Genomic DNA, 20,128 nt, shown 5'->3' on the forward strand with positions numbered 1-20,128 from the left:
TTGCCGGTAACTGAAGCACATTTAAGAGTTATAGGAGCGCCACCCACTTTTTATAAGGTTTTGTTCAACTATATAAGATTATTGTTAATGGTACACCTTTTGTTCTGGTTAAAGTATCTGTTCTAGATGTTGTAGACTGGTTCATGAGTGCTATTGTAATATTTTCCTGCTAACATGGTCTCATTCCTTTATAAATAAAAATTGGTTTAGAATGTTTTTTATTATTTGAATTATAAACCAATATTTGAAACTGTGGGACTTAGCCGAGAAGATTGTCTTAATGCGATTATTTTTTTCAGATTATACTCTTCCTTATACATCATCCACCATCTTCATAGCGAGTTTTGATAAGTTGATTTCTTTTTTATATCTATCTAATTATTGCATATATTTTTCTTATTTCTTCTTGTATTTGGTTTGTTTGTTTATTTAATAATTTTTATTTTGCAGGAGCTGGCATTCCATTGTTTGCTTGTAAACCCAATGTTTGGCTTTGCCTCACGTTTTTATGTTGTTTTACTTTCAGAAAGAGGGCTAGGATGTAGATTCAGGGCTTATTTGGTCGTTTTTTTATAGTGAGCTAGCTGGTTTAAAAGCTGCTTTAGAGAAATTAGAGTTTACTGTTGCTGCAGCCAAAGCTGATAATGCTTTTTGGATAAAAGGTCATCTATTTGCTTTGTGAAACTGAAAAATAATTTATTCTGTTTGGTTAAACTATAGCTGTCATTTTTTTTTTCGATATAAAAGCTTAAAAATTAATATATATTAAAAGGAAAAAAAAATATAAATTTGAAAAAAAATTCCTACAGACGTCAAATATATGCAAAATTTTTATGAGCACAAATTTTTTTCATTTGAGAAAAGGTTGATGGGATAGAAGCAGTAGTTGTGTTTGTGAGATTGTGTGGAGATGGGTTATTTTGACTGTGCTCTCAATCAAAGTGCGGACCATTTTGAGAAAATACTTAGGGAATGGTTTTTGGAATGATACAAAAATGGAGTTTTGAATGAGGTTTTATTTGAATTCTCAGGCTTGCCTTTAATTTATAATGAACACTCAAATTCAGATATCTACCAATGAGCACATGCTCAGTTAGTTTGCATTTACTCCGTGTATAAATATTATTTGCATGCACTGATGACAAAAATGACACATGCATAGCCTGATCACCCTAATTGTTTTTACATCATCATTAGTTGTTCAATACATGCAGCCATTTTGCCAAGTTTTGGGCTATTTATTCTTGAAATAAGTGTGATGCTCAAATGACAGCAGGTTCTTTCGAAATACCGGAAGCCACCTAACCTTGTAGGTATTGTTTGCTAAGCTTAGCTTTTGATTCGAGAGCAAATTTATACAATTGTGTATCTGCTCCAATCTGGCCTACACTTACCCCATTCTTTCTTTTAAACTATTTTGGGCTAGATTCTTTGCCAATAGGATTGGTTTGACCAGGTCAGGCCTTCATATTTAACATTGCAAACCGTATAGAAGTGAGTTTGTAATTTCTATCGAGATGGAATCTGTGATGTATCAATGCTTTAAATGTGGGCTGATATACACAAAGTCCAAATAGTTTCTTCTTTAGTCATAACTCGTAGCACCTAGTCCAATTTCATATTTTGACTCTCTTGAGTCTCTATTGTGTCATATGTTGCAACCCCATCAAATAAAAAAGCACGTATTTGCATATGCAACCCTATATTTAGAGCTAAATTCTAATATGGCAACATAGAAGTGTGAACATGACTAGTTTGAGCAAGCTTAATCTACTTTCTAGTTTGGCTTATTTGATTTTTGCTTCGTTTGAACTTGACTCATTTTTTATTGTCTGATAATTTTGTTCTTGTTTCATTAGTTTTAGGCTTCTTAGGCTAGCGTTTGTTTCAAATTATATGAAATTTTTTGCTTTCAACGATCACTTTCAAACATTAAGTCATACATAAATCTTGAAATTTAAAATGGAAAGGGTGGAGAGTAAAAAATGAGAGATTATATGACTTAATTTTATTTTTTTGTTGTGGGTGAAAAATAGGACTAAGTTTTACATAAATAAATAAATAAAAAAACTATTGAAGAAAGAAATAAATTTAAAAATTAGTCGTTAATTATAGAATTTGGATTTAACTACACAGTTAAAATGGAATATTACTGTTCTTGGATTGTTTGTAGCTGGAAAGCTATTATCTACCGAATTTTGGATCGCTGTATATAGTAAGCTTGTGCCCATTGCTATTTGGATTGTTGTAGATATTAAGTTACCATTCGTGGATTATTGGGTTGCTATTGATGGAAAAATGTTTTTCATAGATTTTTGATTTTATCAACACTTTCTAAAATTGTGTTGTTTTTGCTGATCATGCCCGACTTTTTGATTAGTTTATCAAAACTCAATTTTTGTAATGCTTTGGTGAAGATACTTACAATTTGAGAGTTTGTTGAAGCTTAATTTAGTTGGGATGGGATAATTGATTTTCAATTCTTTTTGAGATGAATTATTGATCTATCTTAATATGTATAATCATATTTCATGTGTTGACCTCATTTTCAGGTGGGGTCTTCACTTCTCTTCTTAGAGTCTAGGGTCTAGCCTTAGGCTTCTCTTGTTTGACCCTCCTAGAGGACTAGTACGGGATTCACACCATTTAGAAGATTCGAGCCACCTTGTCATTCCTTCGAGTCTCGTATGGGCGGTCCTGACTCATCGACATTTTGCTGAGTTGGTTAGAATCGACATATGAAACTCGAGTTGAGCTCCTACATTAATAGGAGCAGCCCCTAGGGAAACCTCTTGCCACTCGAATGCTCACTAACGCCGCATTTGGCACATGCATCACACCACTCACAATTTTGACTTGAAATGAATTGCCCGTCGGCGAATTCGTCCGGACCACCCCGGATGACGAAACGGACCACACGATGTGTTCGAGACGTCAAATTTAGCTAAGAAGGACACTCATATCATTGTGGTTCTGCGCGCGAGCAATTAGTATGAAAATTGATGCACATTTTTTTAATTAGGGGTAGCGGGTCCACACTCAACCCAGGTTCAACTCGGGTTCGTGTTGGGCTGAACGTGGGCTAATCACCCCAGCTCACATAATTCAAAATTCAAAATTTGAAATTCAAATTAACCATTTAATCTCACATTAATTAAATTAATTTTGAAATTATCATTTACCTAATAAACATTCCCTCGCATGGAAGGTATTTAATTTCACTCCTAATGCCTGTAACGGATACTCATGTTTATACTAATTCACCCTGCTCCTTCGATGGATTAACTGTGGAAAGAAAGACTATGGATTGCAGTTGGAAGAGAGTGCTTCTAAAGGACAATTTCTCATTAAATATATTGGGGAGGTGCTTGATTTAGCTGCTTATGAAGAACGGCTTAGATATTATGCTTGTAGAGGTCATATGCATTTTTATTTTATGACGTTGAATGGTGGTGAGGTGATAGATGCATGCTCTAAGGGGAACTTCGGTCGTTATGTCAATCAGAGTTGCGATCCTAATTTCGGAGGACTAAAAAGTGAACTGTACCTAGTTGGAGAGGTTTTGTCACTATTTTGAAAGGTTTAAGGGTACCTTTTGAAGAGTTACATAATTACAGTTTGAGGACTTTTAAAATTGCTTTTTGGAGTTACCGATCGTGGTAAGATGTTGCGGGAAACTTTAGGGTGCTGTTTGAAACTTCGAAATTGCTGTGAGAGCTGTAGGGTGCTGTTTGGAACATCGAAATTGTTGTTTGGAGTAGTCAGGGGCTGTAGGGTGCTGTTTGGAACTTCCTAGTTGCTGCCCGGAGCCGTAGGAGGTCTTAGGATCACCATGTAAACTTGCTAGTTGCTGCCTAGAGCTGTAGGAGGCATTATGATCATCGTGTAGGCTTGCTAGTTGCTGCCCGGAGCTGTAGGAGGCCTTAGGATTGCCGTGTAGGCTTGCTAGTTGTTGCTCGAAACTGTAGGAGGCCTTAGGATCACTGTGTAAGCTTGCTAGTTGCTGTCCGAAGCTGTAGGAGGCCTTAGGATCATCGTTTAAGCTTTGCTGCCCAGAGCCGTAGGAGGCCTTAGGATTATCTTTTAGGCTTGCTAGTTGCTGCTCGGAGCCGGAGGCCTTAAGATCACCGTTTAGGCTTCCTAGTTGCTGCCTGGAGTTGTAGGATGGCTTAGGAGCATCGTTAGGAGTTCCTAGCAGCTTTCCAAAGTTGTAAGATGCCTTAGCATCACCGTTGGGAGTTCCTAGCTGCTGTTTAGAGTTGTAGGAAACCTTAAGATCACCTGTTTGGAGTTTTAAGCTGCTGTCAAGAGTTGTAAGAAGTCTTAGGAGCGTTTTTCAGAGTTTCTAGCTGTTGTTATGACTCATTTTGCTGCTTTTTACATTAAAATTTCTGTTTTCTCCATTTTCCTACAAATTTATTTAAATTCTCTACAAATTATATTATGTTTTATGAGCTAATCACACAACGGGAACAACAACAACAAATACGCCAAGTACGCATGTATATTTTGTTTTTTGTCATTTTTATCACTGCAATTTTCTCTTGCTTTAATGTATTATGCATGTCTGGTTGCAACAACATTTTCAAAACAAAAGAATTTTTAAAATTCAATAATATTTTCAAAACAAAATAATTTTAAAGAATTAAACAACATTTTCAAAACAAAATAAGTTTCAAAAGAAAATTAAAATAACATTTTCAAAACAAAAATAAAAACATAATACGTACTTTTGAATTTACGGGAGTCCCTCAGATGACGTAACCCACGGAGATGACCTAACCCACGGTTGCTAACGAAATCTCTCCAGTTTAAATGAGCTTAACAACTCATTTGGACTAAGTAAATTCAAAAGAAAATTGTGGTACCGGAATGAGAAAACCGTGAGATCCTAACCGATGTTGCTCTAATCAACTTTAATACTCCCCCCCCCCATATTGCTAAAATGACAACAAAATCAAAACTTTGAAACATAATTGGTAAAACATTTCGAACCTTAGACTTTAAGACTGCTACTTTGACAAGGAGCTTGGAGCGAATTTTGTGGGCAACACGGTGAGGAGCTTGGATCGAGCAACAAGAGGATCTTCTTCAGCATTCTCTCTTTCTAGCATAACAACAACCCATAGGACTTCGAGGGCTTCAAGGTAGCTTGCCTAGCGTGACGTAAATCTACACACCCTCTTTAGGCTCCTGTGAAACCATATTGTGCAGTGTAAGTCCTAACTCACATTCGGTTCCGAGGTTGTCGTCCGGTGCGATGTAAATTTTCTTATCTTTGCGGGCTATCTGCATAATCGTATATTATGCAAATGTAAGTCTCAAATAATAAAATTGACAGAATTAAACACTCGAATAACATCATTTTCAAAACACAGCCACACAGTAGGATAATTTGAGAAGTCACTGAGTGTTCTCGTCAGAATATATGACGTCTCCTACATAATTCCGGAACCTTTAGGGTTTAGTGTGGGTTAGACCCCCAATAGGTGTGTGGTAGGTTGCGAGCGATTTATCGAAGCAAATTCGATGTGAAGTCGACACCCCTCATAATTTCGGACCGGGTCCACTTCATTTCCCTTTTTGAGTTTGAATAGTTGTGAATAAGTCAAGTTGGGACTTCATTCTCACACTCAAACTTTAAACAAAATAAAAGGTTTTGAATAAACAAAATGTTAAACGCCCAGTTCATAAAACAACATGTTTTTGTTGATTTTAATACTTGGACTAGTATTATAAGGCATAGGCCATTAACTGGCGCTCTAAAATCTTTGAATGACTACCAAGGCTCAAAGATCAAGTTTGGAACTGGCTTTGATGAGGTCAACTTTGAATGACAGAGACAATGTCGTTGCCTAAGCTGATCTTTTCGTTCTCCAATTGCCTTGATTTCCCTCGAGGCAAGGTCGCTCTTTACCAAGGCTTAAAGATCAAGTTTGGAACTGGCTTTGATGAGGTCAAAGTCATACTTGGGAAAGCGCCCTACGATTTCATGAAGTTTATCCCGACGGAGGTAGCTGAACCCTCAGCTGAATACAATTTGAATTGCAAGTTTGACTTCCCCCTGCTTAAGGAGGTTCGGGTTGAGATGGTTCCTGCCAGACCTGTCATCCCCGCATAGGAGAAGATTGCCACCGCCGTTGCTACTGGATTTGCAATTACTATGTTAGTTGCCTCACCGTCGTTTAAGGGGAAAAGTTCTGTACGAGGATGAATCGAATGATACTTTTGTACGAGGATGAACCGACGGGAGTTAAACGTTAAGAGGGCATGAGCTGCAAATCTAGCTCTCATGGAGATAGCTCCTCTCCTGGAGGAGGCATGGCCTCCTGAAACCTCAACTCTTCTCAGAGGGAGTAGGTTTCACCCGTTGTCCGCCACTCTCGGAGAAGGAAGCGGTCATGAGATTGCTGCTGCATTACCGTCACCATCTCGTCGTCAGATGAAAAGAAAAGAGGCCTACACCCTTTACTGAAACCCGCCTAATTTTCGAAAGACTGGCTCAGAAAGAGCACTGCTCCGTTGCCGAGCTAATAAGAAGGATAGGGTGCGCCATTTCACCTCGAGTTTGACCCGAGATTTTGAAGAGCGATGAACTTGCCAGCCAGTTTCAGGAAGCGCCGCCGTCCCGCATTTCCGCGATGCTTCGTCTGGGAAACAACATGGACACATTTGCTATTGTTACAGATACCGCGACCGTCTCCTCGGGGCTTACAGAGCGTAGATCAGTCAAGTCTCGCCTAGGTCCAAGAATACTGCCTGTCGTTGCTTATGAGGAGCCTTTGAAGATGAGTAGTGGCTAGAGAAGATCCGTTGTTGTATCTGGTCCCCGCACTACGGACCACACTTCTGCGTAACCAGTTGGTGTTATTAGTGGGACATTCCACTTTGATACATCAACATTAAAAGAGAAGTCGCGGAGATTTAGGGTCACCGGACCGATACTGCCAGAAGAGTGAGTAAACAACCACCCTAAGATGGATTCTGAGTCTAAAACCCAACTGTCACGGGCACGCCAGAACTTGACACAGAGAAAGCTTCGATGGATCTTAAGAGGGTAAGAGGAAGATCTATTGAGGACGCATTGGAAAAGCTCAGAGCTGATATTACAGAATTGTCAAAAGAACAAAGAAAGAACAACGATGATGAAGGTCATGATATGATGGATTACATAGACGAACATTTTCCAGAGATCCTCGTTGTTGAAACCAGAGTCTCGTCATCATTGCGCGATGCTCCATCACCTGCTGAGGAGAATGCCATTGATGAGTGACAACAGGCCATTCAACAGAGAGATGAACAAATCAGGCAAATAGAAAAGAAAATGGAGGAAATGATGACCGCCATGACACACTACAGAACATGCCTCAATCACCCAGGACAGCGCCTTTAGAGGCGGACCATTCAGAGTTTGTTCATACTCCCGATGAAAGGAGAGAGTTTACTTCCACCGTCAGAGATGAACAACCAAAGAAAGATTCAGTTCAGAACATGATACCAGAAAATGACATTAAACAAATGGTGGAACAACAGGTGAGAAAAGCCCTAGCCCAGTCCATGGGAGGAGCATTGATTCTGAAGGATAGGCCTTACCCAGAAGTGTTTGATGCCGTACAATACCCAAAGGTTTTCGTACCAACGCTGTTTAAGACTTTCGATGTGACTGACAACAGCGATGCACTATTGTTCCGTTAGTTTGTGAGCAGCCGACAACCCCCGACAACATTTTGCACACTTTCGAGCAAGCTGCTGCAATGTGGGGGGTAGCGATGCACTATTGTTCCGTTAGTTTGTGAGCAGCCTCTCAGGAGTCGCCTTTGATTGGTGCGCAAAATTACCTAATAGCTCGATAATGACATTCGCAGAATTGGAAACCTGTTTGTCAAAAAGTTTGCTGGAGCTCGACATCACATCACTGTAGGTGATCTTGTGGTGGAGAAACAGAAGCTGGATGAAAATCTGGTGGACTATATTCTACAATGGAGAAATTTAAGCATGAAATGCAAGCCGCCACTCTATGACGATCGAAATTCTTCTAAAAAGCATCCCTGGTCCAATGATTTTTATGTTAAAGAGGTCCACTATTAAAACATTTGAAAAGTTACTTGCCAAGGCCGAGAGTCTGCAAGATGAAGCAAAACAACTTGGATTTTTGGAGAAAACTGAGAAGCAGCCAATACAAATTCAAGCCGAGCAGCCTCAACAAACCTATCAGCATTCACAGCGGTACGGGCAGCAGTCGTCCCAGCAAAGGCCGCCAGGGAAATGGAAGATAGGGTTCGTCTATGACCGAACGGGTGAATAGAATGCACTATTTCAAGAATGAAGCGGTAGTGTTCCGAAATTTAGTCAAGAAGTCTAAGTTCGTGCTACCAGAGCCGAGGAGACTAGAGGAAGTGGACAAGAGGATTAACCCAATTATTGCCCATATCACAGATTGCTTGGGCATACTATAGAAGACTGTTTCATCTTCAATGAATGGCTCGAGAAGAACTTCAAGAATGGGAACATAACGATCCCGAAAGAATATTTGAAAGGACCTGAACAAAGTTCCGTCAATATAATTTTGGTTGATCCCATTGTTCCAATTGACTCTTATACCACGGATGATGACTGGAATGCATTTTGAAACGACATTCCCGGAAAGATACTGGATCAGGGTTCAGAACCTGCTAAGCCAGCACTAACGACTACAACAGACAAGCCACATCAACGAGAAATAAGAAAGAAGATTGTCAAAGAAATAAGATTTGATGAACCAAGAAGGAGAGTGAGGTCTGCTCGCCTTAGATTAGTTGTTACGGATTTGGGGAGGAAATCCCTCAAATTGCTTATCCTGTATGATTATTTCTTCGTACCTCCGGGAACTTATGATGCAAAAAATTTCCATTTTGGCTATGTTTTGGCTATTTCTGATGATGAGTTAACCGATAACAAACGACCTAATTCGACCTTCAATCCTGATGACAATTCTCAAATCATGCAAAACTCTCTCGAATCCCCTAATGAAGAGGAATATGTGGATTACACGGGCTACGATAGCACGGAGAATGAGCAGGCCGTCCTAGAGTTTCACGGGGCTCCAATTGCAATTGACTTAAAATCCTCAGATTCAGAGTCAATTCCCGAAGAATTAACTACAATGCCAGAAGGGAGATCTTTGGGTCCGACTCGAAAGATGGATGAAATAACAGAGGTGTATTTGAGAAGAGAAAATGTGTTGCCCCCAACAATGGGTCCGACAGTAAAGGAAAAAAAAGATACCTACCCATGAGGAGCCAACACCAATGGAAGAGACACATGTCTAGGATAATGATGGAAGCTTAAATAGCAAATTGAATTATAACGTACTAGCCCATCTTCAAAAGTTGCCAGCCAAACTATGCATTTACGACGCTCTCATCTTGTCCGCTCTTATCCTGTCAAAGGAGATGAAAGAAGCTTTGATTAAGGCCTTACTAGATCCAAAAATTTGCTTGGCTCAATTGGCCAGTTCATCCTTAGACGAGGTTTGGTCGTTAAAAGAATAATCTGGAGTAACCTTTACAGATGAAGATTTGCTACTTGACACCACAAACCACAATCTTCCTCTCTACATTTCAATCAAAATCAATGGATTCCTGCTCTTTAGAGTGTTATCTGGATCTAAAAACATCAATCAATGTGATGAATCTGCGGACGTTAACATATTTGGATATTGACACGCATAAGCTAATAGCCGATAAGGGGATTCAACCAGAAAGGAGAAAGAGCCTTATGATCAATAAAACTATCAATGAAGATCGGTGATCTAGTAACAACCACAAAATTTCATATTATCGATTCAGACACTTCATTCAATGCTTTACTGGGTCGATCGTGGATTCATGAATACAAGATAGATCCTGTCATCTCTGCACCAATGCATAAAATACTATGAAGATGGACAAGAGCGTTGCATAAAAGGAGATCTGAATACACGAAAATGCTGCCTATTATGCTCCTCTAAAGAAAACAGTATTTTACAAAGACACCACACCGAGAAAGATTGAAGTCCCAAAAGGATTACAAGAACGAGATTATCTCACTCCGGTTTGACAACCTCCCACCACTCCTCTGCAGCGAGATGGTGGAAGTTTTTCCAGCTCTCGCATCCGAGGTCGAGGCCGGGGACGAGGACGAGGAAGAGCTAATGATATTATTGAAAGGAGGAATCCAATTATCAACTTTGACTTGGAAGAGAGCTCTGAGGAAAAAAAGATCGAGATTGATGCAATGACGGCCAAACAAAAGAAACCTCAGTTTGAGATCTCTTTGGAAAATAAAGAAAAAAATGAGTACGAGTCAATGTATGATATAATTAACCACTATGTACAAGCCATGATCTTGACCCCCATCCATTCTCACAAAGTTGAGGGTTTAGAGGTTAAGTACAAAGTGTGGGTATGAAACCGATTAAATTTCTTCATGGTTCTTCCTCTAGTTCCGAAATCAATGTAAAACTAGAAGAGGACACTGCTAATGAATTAATGAAAGCACCTGTTGGATGGTACTCTCTGTGTTAAAAACTTGGTTCGACAGGGTTTTATACCTAAGCAACTATCGGAAGACAAGTTACACCTTTTTGAGGGACTATGGTACAATAACAATCAAATTCATAACTCAAAAAAAGGCGTTGGATTAGGCACGGTAGGACCAGCCGATGACATGGAATTTTGCATGGTTGTTACTGATGAGTCAGAAGATAATTGCTTCAGGGTTGGAGTTGATTCCGAAGACTCACAGATAGAGACGACGCTCTACCAGAGTTTGAAGAAGAAATAAAGTCAACAATCGACGAATTGAAGGAAATCAATATGGGGACCGAAGAGGAGCCCAGACCTACTTTTATAAGTTCTCTACTTAGTGACGAGGAGTACAAATTTTATCAAACTTTTGTTAGAACTCAGAGATTGCTTTGCATGAAGCTACGAGGAAATGCCCGGTTTAGCTCCAGAAATTACAGGAGACTTGGAGTGGATCAGAATATAATTCCGGTGAAACAAGCTCCTAGAAGGATGCGCCTCGAGATAGAGCAACAGGTCACTGCAAAAATCAAGAAGCTAATAGAGACCAACTTTGTAAGAGAAGAACAATATCCAACATGATTAGCTAATATGGTGCCAGTCAACAAGAAGAATGAACAAATACGAGTCTGTGTCGACTTTAGAGACTTAAATAAAGCAAGCTCCAAGGATGAGTTCCCATTACCAACCCTAGAACTAATGGTGGACATCGCATCATCAAATGAAATTTCTTATTTATGGATGGATCATCCGGGTACAATCAGATTAAGATGACGCTGGAAGATGCAACACTTACAACCTTCAAAACACCAATTGGAATATACTGCTACACAGTAATGCCGTTTAGACTAAAGAATGCTTGAACAACTTACCAACGAGCCATGACAAGAATCTTCAATGACCTCATCCACAATCAAATTGAATGTTACGTTGATGATTTGGTCATTAAGAGCAAACAGAGGGAAAACGATCTGCTTGATTTGAGAATTGTCTTCCAACGGGTGCGACAATTTAATCTTAAAATGAATCCCTTAAAGTGCGTCTTTAGTGTTTCCACCAGAAAATTTTTAGGATTTGTTGTTCGTCACCGTGGAATTGAAATCGATCCAGAGAAGATTAAAGCCATCTTGGAAATGCCGCCCCCCAATACTTTGAAGCAGCTGCAATCTTTCCAGGAAAAATTGACGTATCTAAGACGCTTTATATTTAGTCTGTCAGGATGGTGTTAGTCATTTTCAGCTTTGGTTAAAAATGACGCCAAGTTCACTTGCGACGAGAAATGTCAACAGACCTTTGAAAGCATTAAGCAGTATCTAATGTCACCTCCTGTATTAGCGGTACCAGTCTCGGGTAGATCGTTGATACTTTATACCGCGGCTTTAGACGATTCTCTTGGGGCCCTGCTGGCCTATGTTAACGACAAGGATAAGAAAAACACTCTCTATTATCTTAGTCGTTGTCTAATTTCGACGGAAGTAAGGTATCATTCTATTGAGAAACATTGTTTGGCGTTAATCTTCGCCGCCTAGAAACTTAAACACTACATGCTTTCACATAAGGTTACTCTTATTTTGAGATTTAATCTGCTACAATATTTGATGACTCGACTGAGACTGTCTGGAAGATTGACAAGATGGTCAATGATATAGCTGCAGTTCGACATAACATTTGTGCCCCTTCGCACCGTTAAAGGGCAAGTGTTAGCAGATTTTCTCGCAGTACACCCGCTACATGCCGAATCTCCTCTCAACGACGACTTGCCGGACGAACAGATAATGAATTTGGAAACCCCCAGTATCCGACGTTGGGAGATGTACTTTGACGGAGCTTCATCACCAAGGAAAGATAAAGGATTGCAAACGATAGTGCCCTATAGAGCAGGGATTGGACTAATATTCATCACACCAAATCAGGGAATGTTAAGATTCTCCTACCATTTAACTAAGCCATGTACAAACAATGAGACAAAATATGAAGCACTAATAACGGGATTGCAGTTGGCAATATCAATTGACATAACAGACATTAACATCTACGGCGATTCACAACTCGTAATTCAATAAGTAGCTGGACGGTACAAGATTCAAAAACCCAAATTGGAACGGTACCATCACTACGTGATGAAATTACTAGAAAAGATTCCAAATGTGGCGTTGTATAGGATTCCTCGGGGAGAGAACACTCTTGCAGACGCTTTGGCTAAGCTCGCTAAGGAATTTACATGCCCACAAGAGGACTCCATTGACATAACAGTTTAAGGACTCCAGGTTCTATCTCAAATTGACACAGATACTCTTCATAGACAGGAAAAGGAAGAAATATTGATAGCAGTTACCGAGTCTACAATGGATTGGCGTCAACCATTCATGGACTATTTGTGAACAGGGCAACTGCTGGATGATAAATCAACAATGCATCAAATACAGAAGAGGGCCTTGTCATATGCCATAGTAGACAATGTATTGTATTAAAGATTGTTCGATCAAATGTGGTTACGGTGTTTGAGCCAGACAGAAACAGGCAGAAGCGCAAAATATTGTCAAAGAAATATATGCAGGACTGTGGAGCTCACTGTTCGATCAAATGTGGTTACGGTGTTTGAGCCAGACAGAAACGCAAAATATTGTCAAAGAAATATATGCAGGACTGTGGAGCTCACCAGTCGGGTCCGAAAATAAAGATGAAAATCAACAGACTGTGGTACTATTGGCTAGCAATGATGACAGATTACATGGAAACTGCTAAGAAATGTCACCGATGTCAAGTGCATGGGGTGGTCTTTTATCAACCTTCGAGTGTGCTACATCCTACAATTGTGTCATGACCATTTGAATGTTGGAGCACATATATAGTGGGTCCAATAGACCCTTCGTCTTTGAAAGACTACAGGTTTATACTCGTAACAATCGATTATTTCTCAAAATGGGCAGAAACAGTGTCGTTAAAAGAGGTCAAAACACATCACGTCCTACAATTTTTCAGAGATCAGGTTGTTTATCTTTTTGGCGTTCCACGTAGAATCATTTTAGATAACGGTTCAACTTTCAAAAGCATCAAGATTAACAATTTTGTTAGATGACACGACATAGATTGAAGATATTCTATAATTTACTATCCCAGATCGAACAACCTAACAGAGGCTTTTAACAAAACACTCATGCAAATCTTAAAAAAAGACACTTGGCGACAACAAAAGCGAATGACATGAACAGTTACTAAAGGCCTTGTGGGCATACAAAACAACATTTAGAACTCCTACTCAGTCCACATCGTATATGAATCTGAGGCTATGATTCTCCTAGAAGTACAACTTCCGTTCCTTAGGAATAGCGGTGATAACAAAAAATAAGATAACAACAGAAGAGAACACCAAACTCTGACTCGAAGAGCTTGAAAATCTCAAAGGGAAGAGACTATAGTACAATAAAATCTGGAGTTATACCAAGCAAATATGATACAAGTCCACGAAAAACTGGTCCGCTCAAGAACTTTTAAAGCGGTGATTTGGTTCTCGTTTCTCAGACGACCTATTCTTGCACATCGGAGGTAAATTCGAACCAACTTGGGTGAGACCATTCGTGGTTGAGAAGATTTACTCCGGAGGTTCCTATCAGTTGATAAATTGTCGGGGCAATAGGCCTATGCCCCCAATAAAAGGAAGATATTTAAAAAAATATTACGCATCTTGATGTTTTAAAGATCAAATCTTGTTCTTAGAAGCACAGATGTGATAGTAGTTTATGACTGAATTTAGTAATAAATTTTCTTTTTATTTTGCAATAAAAAAAATGAAAAGGACCAAAATGACTTTTCACAAATCTTAAATTTGAGCTCAGAATTTTTGTACTAATATAAAAAAAACAGTCACAATGGAGTTTTGTTCTCGTTTAAGTTGAAATTTAACATGCTTACCTCTTTTATTTCCTGTTTTATGCAGGAAAATGTCGGGCAAGTAGCTGATTTTCTCCTTAAAAAATGATATTAATCTCACACTTAACGAACAAAAAGTGGCAGAGGGAGCCATCGTTCATTTCAACTTGGACTTCAAGAAAGTTGAAATGGTATACGTGGGGCCCCTACTTGAGGTGGTGAATCAAACAGAGTTACAAGATCGGAAGTCTGTGCTAGAGTTCCGAAACAAACAGGAAGATATGCTCACAAAGAAAAGGAAACTTGAAGAAGTCATCAAGAAACCCAAGTTAAAGATCGTTCAATGGAGGAGGCTACCAAAATGCGGTCCATCGGGGTGAGCTCATCAGTGCTCCTCTGAGGAAAATCCCCATGACACGTACGCAGCGGAGGAACCTTGCTAGCCTCAAGCATATGGTACTTGCCTGTCTGGAAGAGAAACAATCAAGTGAGCCAGTTGCAGAACATCTTCTGACCATGCAGAAGAAAGAATTACTGGAGCAATTGGTCGAGGGTACCTTACCCCCCTAACAATAATGCAGTCAGAGTCAGACGTTGTTAAAACTTGAATACTCGTGAAATACACGTCCTCCGGGTCGTGCGCAACACGTACAGTTTAAAGAGCTCTCCTACTTCACAGGAGAATGAGAAAGTCCAAGATATAAAGCCATATGTCCCACCACTTGGTAAGCTAAGGAAGTTGTAGATAATTTCAGAGGACGAGTTGGAAATATTCTAGAGGGTCTGAAAGCAGTGTTTTGAACATCGTGAAAGGATACAGGGAAAATACATCAACATCCTGGAAGGACTTGAATTACATGCTGACGTGTTTTTAGAGAATGAACAGAGGAGTGTAGTTGACTATATCTTCCATCTCAGAGACCTGGGCCGAGCAGGTTGTTTAAGGAAGAGAACTTATTCTGAACTCCAGAAGTGGATGAGGGGACGAATCACTATTCAGTGTGGTTGCTGTTACAACTTCGCATATGACTATGAGGGAAATCTCCCGGGGATCATAAGACATGACGAGGTGGATCCAATACCACCGATTATAAAAAGAATGATCAAGAAAATGATATCGTGGCACGTCTTATCTGCCGACTGCATGCCTAATAGCTACATTATAAATATTTACGAAAAGGGGGACTGCATCCCGCCGCACATTGATTATCATGATTTCCTGAGGCCGTTCAACACCGTCTTGTTCATCAGTGAATGCAACATTTTGTTTGGTAGAGACTTACGAACAATTGTCCCATGGGAGTTTTGAAGCTTAGTTGAAATTTCTTGACCCCTTGGGTCAGTCTTAGTACTTAAAGGGAATGAGATAGATTTGGTCAGGCACTGCATCCCGGGAGTTTCGCGGAGAAGAGTTTCAATAACTTTAAGAATGATGGATGATAGTAAGACACCGTTTGGATATCGACCTGATCCAGACCTGGAGGGCTTACGACCTTTGGAGTTATGACCGCCTAGAGATAGCATGCCTCTAAGCATACATTGAAGGACTTCGATTTTGGAATGTATCTTAGGAGGAAGGGTTAGTCTCTGCCTAAATCCGAAGGTGCGCCAGCAGATGCTTCCGTTCTATTTTGATGACTACGACATAAATGATGTTATTTGATTTTGTATCACTGTACTCAGTTTCAACAACTTCAACAAAGTTTAATTTATCTTCAACAACTTACAGAAGACCAATACGTTTTCATAACTGCCACTTTGTGCGATTGATTTATAGGCCGTTGAAACGAGTTTGTCTCGATTTTAAACAAAACTGAGGAGCAATAGAACGATGTGAACAAAATTAGGTTTAATAACTTAAGTTAATCTTATAAACCAATGTAGCAGACATTCTTTTCCTGATTAACTCTTGAGTTGAAACTCAGTCCCAGTGCTTTCCAACTCATCCTGATCATTTTGTCACCGCTTAGGTTGTATGTTAGTCATAGCGCATTTCTTTCTACTGTGATAGATATTTTCGCTATCTCTATGGGTTGGAGATCAGTCCTACGCCTTCCTCTCCGATGTAGAGACATTCTTTTCCTGATCAGTTCTTGAGTTGGAACTCAATCTCAGTAGTTTCCTCCTCATACTGATCATTTCGTTACTGTTTAGGTTGGATGTTAGTCATAACACATTTCTTCCTAATGTGATAGACATATTTACTATCTCTAGGGTTGGGAATCAGTCCCAGCGTCTTCCTCCCCGATGTAGCAGACATTTTTTTCTTGATCACTTATTGAGTTGGAACTCAGTCCCAATGCTTTCTCACTCATCATGATCATTTCGTCACCGCTTAGGTTGAATGTCAGTCCTAGCGCATTCCTTCTTAATGTGATAAACATTTTCACTACCTCTAGGGTTGAAAATCAGTCTCAGCGGCTTCTTCCCCGATGTAGTAGACACCTTTCTCCTGATTAGCTTTTGAGTTGGAACTCAATCCCAGTGCGCTCCCTCTCAACCTAATCATTTTGTCACTGCTTAGGTTGGATGTTAATCCTAGCGCATTCATTACTAATGTGATAAGACACTTTTGCTATCGCTTGGGCTGGATATAAGTCTCAGTGTTTTCCTCAATGTGCAGACATTTCTTGATTAGCTTTCGAGTTAGTTATGAGTTTCCCGACATTCTTGCTTGATCTGATTCATTCTTACAAATATTTACATGTTCTCACACTTTCCACAAATTCTCAAAAATAACACAAAGTTTATCAACTTCCATAAATGTCCCACAACTCACATAAACTTTGCAAATCTTCCACAAATTCAAAAGAAAATCGAATTATGATTCCTTCGCTCCCCCTTGAGTTGGATGTAAATTCCAGCGCTTTCCCCCTCAACATAGTAGACATTTCTCGATTAGCTTTCTTGTTGGATATGAGTCTCCCAGTGCATTCACACTCATTCTGATCATTTCATCACTGCTTAGGTTGAATGTTAGTTTTAGCGCATTCCTTTTCTAATGTGACAGACACTTTCACAACTTCTAGGGTTGGGATCAATCCCAACTTCTTTCTCCCCGATGTAGTAGACACTTTTCCCGATCTTTTCTTGAGTTGGAACTCAGTCCCAGTGACATTCCCTCTCAACCTGATTCCTTTTTACGAGTATCTTCCACAAATACTTCCCAAATTTCCACAATATCTTTTCCAATCCTTCGCTATCGCTTGGGCCGGATGTGAGACCTTGTGGTTTCCGCCCCACTGTAGCAGACATTCCTTCGACATTCACTTGGGACTCTTTTGTGCTTCCTGCTTGTCCTGATCTCCAAATCCACTAAAATCAAAACAAACCAAATCGACATTCGAATTCAAAAGCTCAAACTCACGATCACAATCTGAGACTCACCTACAATTCCCCAACAGAAACTCTCAATTTCTCTACTGGAAGTTTTTCTTGAGCTGGGATTTCCTAAGCGGGAACCCCACTTCTAGTTCAATTGTCAAATCCGGTTCGACTTCTAGTCTGTTTTAAGTAGATCTACTTAAGCATATGTTTTGGTTTTGTTGATCGCTTCGATCAACACCAATATGTACGGTGTGCTTGTCTTGCACACCACTCCTATTGGAGGTTCATTTGTTGACCTCATTTTTGGGTGAGTTCTTCACTTCTCCCCTTAAAGTCTATGGTTTAGCTTTAAGCTTTCCTTGTTTTGACCCCTTCTAGAGGACTAGTGCGAGACCCACACCATTTAGAAGATTCAAGCCACCTTCGAGTCTCGTATGGGCGGTCCCAAATCCTTGGCTAGAGGACTAGTACGAGACCCACACTATTTAGAAGATTCAAGCCATCTTCGAGTCTCGTATGGGCGGTCCCAAATCCTTGGCTTTTTGTTGTGTTTGTTAGAACCGACATATGAAACTCGAGTTGTGTTCGTACATGAATAGGAGCAGCCCTTAGGGAAACCTCTTGCGACTCCAATTCTCACTAACGCCGCATTTGACACACGCATCGCACCACTCGCAATTTTGACTTGAATTGACCCGCTCGTTGGTAAACTCGCCCGGACCACCCTGGATGATGAAATGGATCACACGAATGTGCCCGAGATGTCGACTTTAGCTAGGAAGAACACCTATATCACTATGGTTCCGCACTCGAGTAGTTAGCACGAAGATCGATGCACATTTTTTTAATTAGGGGGAGAAAGTTCGGGCTCACCCAGGTTCAACTCTGGTTCAAGCCGGGCTGAATGTGGGCTAATTACCCCAGCTCACATAATTTCAATATTCAAATTTCGAAATTCAAATTAACCATTAAATCTCACATTAATTAAATTAATTTCAAAATTATCATTTGCCTAATAAACATTCCCCCGCATGGAAGGTTATTAATTTCGCGCTTAATGCCTGTAACAGATACTCACATTTATACTAATTCGCCCCGCTCCTTTGATGAATTGATCTCTCCCATATACTCTTGCTTCGCCTTCTTCCTCCACTGCGAACTGAAGTCCGCTCCTCGTCTGAAACCATGGCCTGCACTTCCCTCTCGCGCTCGACCGAAGAAACCCCTCCCCTTCCTCACGCCGAAGCCCTAGTCTCTCGCCCACTTGCCCGAAACCCTCGCTCGGCTCGCCTACCCCTTCCTCTCGACAGAAGAAATCCCACTCGCCTACCCTTTCATTTCGACAAAAGAAATCCCACTCACCTCCTTCCTCCTCTGCGAACTGAAGTCCTCGTTTGCTTCGCTCTCGCGCACGACACAAGAACGGTTCACCTGCTTCCCGCTTGACACCCTCACCTTTGCTCACTTGGGTTTGCGCTGTCGGTAAGGTTTCGAGGTGTTGATCTCAATCCTTTGCTTGTTTTAATCTTTGGGTTAAATAATATATAATATCATATATTAGCATGATCTGAAATCCTTTTCACGAGATGGTGTGGAAAAATTTGGAATTGGTCATATACGTGGAGGCAGGCGGAGGATTTCTCCTGACCGGGGTTTAAGTGCAAAATTTGTCACTATGACTTTTCTCTTTTGAGACTTGCATGATGTTTTATTGCTTTGGTTTTTTTTAAGCTGAAGATGTTCTTTCTTTTTCCTGTTTTGATTTTGAAGTAAACTCAAGGAGGTCTGATAAAAATTAAATAATGGAAAGCCATTATCTTTTCGATATTTGTAAATGCTGCATTTCTCACTTAGTATATAGTGAATGTCGTGAGATAGGTGATACACTAAGATGGTTAATGGAGAGGTGTGTATTGGTCTTGCCATTGCTAGCTGCCTCCAGATAGCAGTTTGAGTTGTGGTGAGGAATGTTTAAACCGTATGCTTAATATTGAGTGTGTAAAGGGAACCTGTCCATGTGGGAATCTATGTTCGAATCAACACTTCCAAAAGCACAAATATGCCAAATTTACATGGATTAACTATGGAAAGAAAGTCTATGGATTGCAGTCGGAAGAGAGTGCTTCTAAAGGACAATTTCTCATTGAATATATTGGGTAGTTGCTGATTTAGCTGCTTATGAAAAACGGCTTAGATATTATGAGATATTATGCTTGCATTGCATAGGTCATATGCATTCTTATTTTATGACATTGAATGCTGGTGAGGTGATAGATGCATGCTCTAAGAGGACTGAAAGTGAACTGTACCTAGTTGGAGAGGTTTTGTCATTATTTTGAAAGGCTTAAGGGTACCTTTTGCAAAGTTACATAATTGCGGTTTGAGGA

General features: G+C 40.1%; 1 protein-coding gene across 2 annotated transcripts in view; it reads left to right on the top strand.

Annotated features, from left to right (window-relative positions):
• The window catches only part of LOC110023090 (protein TIC 40, chloroplastic-like), a 74,148-nt gene that overhangs the window by 14,715 nt on the left and 39,305 nt on the right, over positions 1–20,128 (top strand). The gene's annotated exons all lie outside the window — the stretch shown is intronic.

The sequence above is a fragment of the Phalaenopsis equestris genome, unplaced genomic scaffold (assembly GCF_001263595.1).
Source record: "Phalaenopsis equestris unplaced genomic scaffold, ASM126359v1 Scaffold000002, whole genome shotgun sequence".
Lineage (NCBI taxonomy): Eukaryota > Viridiplantae > Streptophyta > Magnoliopsida > Asparagales > Orchidaceae > Phalaenopsis > Phalaenopsis equestris.